This window comes from Octodon degus, unplaced genomic scaffold (assembly GCF_000260255.1).
Source record: "Octodon degus isolate 3935 unplaced genomic scaffold, OctDeg1.0 scaffold00106, whole genome shotgun sequence".
Taxonomy (NCBI): domain Eukaryota; kingdom Metazoa; phylum Chordata; class Mammalia; order Rodentia; family Octodontidae; genus Octodon; species Octodon degus.
The window spans coordinates 2,644,610-2,648,892 of NW_004524682.1; positions in this window are offsets into that span (position 1 = coordinate 2,644,610).

The window sequence follows — 4,283 nt, forward strand, 5'->3', positions numbered from 1 at the left end:
CCTGCACCTGCTTGCAGGTGCTTTAGTCCACTGAGTTATTTGGCCGGCCCTCTCAGCAGTTTTAAGTTTAAAAGATATAGCATAATTTTCCCCAACATGTGGTAGGGAGGGAAATTCCAAGTGAATCAAACAGGAAACTAATTCTGCACTATTTAGCAATAACGTAACAAGGAATTTGGAGGAAGTTCGAGTGACTTGGTCTCATGAACTAGTACAGCACTTAGAGCTACTCCTTGAACTGAACTGTGAAATGGTTTTATCATTGGACTGCAATCCTGATCCTCAGGCACAGACTGATTATTCTATCAGCAATCCTGAACCTCTGCTCTTCGTCAAGGTTCTTGACTTTCTGTTCCACTGTTTCCTCAAATATATTTCAAATATATATTTTATATAATTTTATTGAGAAAGAAGTAGTAATGAGATAGTTTCAAAACAGGTTAGTAGTACAGTTACAGTAATATTGTTGTCTTTGTAGTAGTTATTCATAGTACAAGATGAAGACATGATATCTTGTCTAAACACTATTAGTTCAAAACTTTCTTCTCATTGAACTAAGAGAAAGTAGCTGCATATCTATACTATTTTATATATACAGATATATATGTATTTTTTCACTACAAAATCATCCTTCACTTATATTCCCCTTTTTTGTTTAGTTTTGTCAGAGATGTGTTTTCCATGGCCATTCATATATTGTAGGTTCATGAATTCAGCAGAGTTATCCAATATAGTCCAGTAGTCCATAATAGTAGAGGGTTTTCCACAGGACTGGCAATGTCAGAAATTGTTGACTTGAGCCTTTCACAGCTCAGCATATTGATATGGCTTTACTTTTATACCTCATATTTATATTTTTCCACTGGATGGTTAAGACCAAGATAAAGCAAGACCTATATAACAAGAAATGCAACTTCTGTATCTGACAAGGTCAGTCAAATTCCCTCAGGATTTACCCTGAAACCCTGTACAGCAGTTTGTAGATCTTTTATTGTGTTCTTAAATATAGAAAATTTTTTGAACTAAGAGAAAGTAGCTGCATATCTATACTATTTTATATATACAGATATATATGTATTCAATATTTATTTAACAATCTTTACAGTATCATATGTTCAATAAAGCTATAGGATAAAAATATTATGAACACCCTGATAATATGATTTATCTTAAACTCTGGGATTCTAGAGGATAAACAGATTAATCACATTCTTTTCACTTTTACTTATAGACCAAATTTTCAGAGTAGGAGCTTCTGCTGGTCTATGGAACAAAGAAATTAATACTTAAATGGTTTCATCTCCAGTTTTCAATTCTTTGTCCTTTACCTTTTCTTAATTTCTTATATATTTCTCTTTTACTTTCTTCGTTCTTCCAATTTTGCATGCATATATCTAGTATTATGAACAACTAATTTGAAGACAACATTATGCAATACAACAAATACTGTGAAATTCATATTATTTTGTTTAGAGAAATTCTGTATCCTTTGTAATTGTTCTGACTTAATACTATTTTGCACTCTCTTTAAAAAAATTTAAAAATTAAAAAGTTGGAAACAGAAAAGACATTCAGTCTACGGCCATACCAACCTGAACGCGCCCGATCTCGTAAGCTAAGCAGGGTCGTGCCTGGTTAGTACTTGGATGGGAGAAAAGACATTCATTCCTTGTGAGTTATTATAAAAATCTGAAGTATTTGCCTAAACTTGAGTTAAATATGTAAAGCCAACAAGATGTCTGTTGTCCTAAAATAAATTAGCATAAATGTCACAATAAGCCTCAGGATTTAGTCCAGCAATTAAGATATCTTAGTTTAAATCTCCTGTGAGATTATAACTACTGTTATAAAAGTTTCTGAATGATCCAAATGCAATCTCCCTAACAACCCACAGGAACACATACCTACATGTTGTCATTTGCTACAAGCTGATGAGTGGTGTCTTCTAGAGCTTCCCTCTCCAAAGCTTCCAACACACAAACATCAGCCTGAGTGTATTTAAACAAGCAGTGTTTGAATTCATTCCAGCCTTTCCATTTACAGCAATTTAAGATTATTTGTATTCAGGAAACAAAATAACAAGGGACAGCTGTTTCTCCACTTTGCTCTTACTTCTAAGCTATTCGAAAACACATTGACAAGCTAAAAATACAAGGGGCATCATCTTTATAATTTACAATTTAAGTACACCAGGTAAAATTATAGAGACTATCCTGAAATCAATAGTTTCTTTCATAAGGCAATTTCACTAACAGAACTAACTGGTATTTAGAACACAAGCATGTCCCATGTTTTTAATGTGTCGTATATATTTAGTTTTAAGATTCAGCTAGCAGCTTATATGAGAATGGACTCTTACTCTGGGTGGTCTTATACATGTGTGGCCTTACAGAGACTGCTTACACTGTTCTAGGGTCATGCTACTTAAGGACATCACTAACTTAAAGCCACTTAGCTGGTGCAGATGCACATCACCTGAACATACATGTGACATCCCCGTTTCATAGAACGAAAAGGCTGAGACCTGAAATAAATTGACTCACACTCTGATTCTGGAAGGAAAGTTCTGGGATGCAAGGGGCAGTATGCCACTTCTGCCCATCCCTTGGGGACAATTGCTCTCATGGTTTTGAACTGTCTCTTCTGTTATTAAAAAAAATAACAAAATAAATGATGGATGAGGACCTAATGTGTGCCTTAGATTATTCTATCTACAGGGTGAATAGCAAAGCCCATAGTCACAGAATTCAAATGCAGGATTATATCCAGCCAGAAACTTTCAAAGATGATCATAGCCTTAAAATCACTTTTCAAACTGCATATATGAAGAAATTAGTTTGGAATCAAACTCTAAATTGCTATTTCAAAATTTGACGCTGTTAAAGCTACTTCAAAGAAACACGCGCGCACACACACACTGATTGAGTATGCCTGAAAGAATGCTTTTGAATTTTTAAAAAATCTCATCAACAGATTTTTCCTGTTTCTGAGGATATGGGAGGGTGACTTCTTTTCGTCAGATTCCGCATACGAATATTAACAAAAGAGCAGTCTGCACAGGAGAAATGCTTTTCTTTGTAAACTCTACAGAACAGAGTACTAACACTTCTAGGAATACATTACTGGAAGGAAGTGGGGAGCCCATATGCATGTGATTATTTTTAGGTAAGTAAATCACCTTCCAAAGGAGCCAGATGGCTCGAAGAGCACAGCTGCAGCTTTGGTTTTCGTTTTCTCACTCCTCACATTGATAATGACAGGGTCATTTAGGAGTTGGTCACGAGCAATTCTATGAAACTGACGCTTCGTGTGAAAATAGAGGAAAAACCAGATTCAAATCATTCTTTCGCTGAGATTACAACGGAGTGGATTTTTATTATTGTTTAGCCAACTGACAGGATTTCCCTTCATGCTTACTGTGCGCAGGATGAGGAACTATTGAGGACTTTTAATTAAAACACAGTAGGGATTTAAAGAGCAAATCAGGTTGGATGTTACCCATGAAATAAAAATAGCTATCGGTTCAGTTTGGGGCTTGTTTATACTGACAGGGGAACCCTTGACACTTCCTCTCATTGAGTTCCAAAAATAAGGAACCTCATTTTAACACAAGGATAAACACTTTATAGGTTATGTTTCACAGCATATCTGTCCAGTTTTCCAGAAACCAACTTATGGCCATGTAACCTCAGTTCTACTTTCCTTGGCCTGCTTAATGAGTTTGGAGCGGGACCATAGATGTGTTTCTTCTGCCAGCTGGCAGGATGTTAAGCTTTGTTGTTGGATAGTGTGTGTGTGTATGTGTATGTGTGGTTGTGTGTTTTGGAGAACTCTGCAAGAGGAAGAGGTTCTCTTTTTGATTCTCCTAGCATGTATAATTCTTGCTGCCACTGTGGTGAGGGACAACAGTGCTATCCACTTGTCAGCATGTTTCACTGCACTCCCTGGGGGAAAGCTTTCTAGAGACTTCCCCTGAGTCCCAGGCCAGAGCTCTCCAGGAGTTTTCAGTAGGTCACCATTCGATGGCTTGCTGCTTCTTAGCTATAGCCTGCCTTCCAGCAACCCCAGTTATACCCTCCTTGCCAAAGCCAGGGTCTCAGTATTGAGCAACAGGCTAAGAGGTGGGAATAAGGAGCTTTGTGCTTTCATTTGTGTTCTCTTGTTCAAACCTTGTAGCAAGAACTGCTCCCTGTTTTTGCTATTTCTGGATTCTTTGGCACTGTCTTTATACCTTAGTGTTTGATGTTACTAATTAATACTTTTATTATATTTCCTATTGTCAA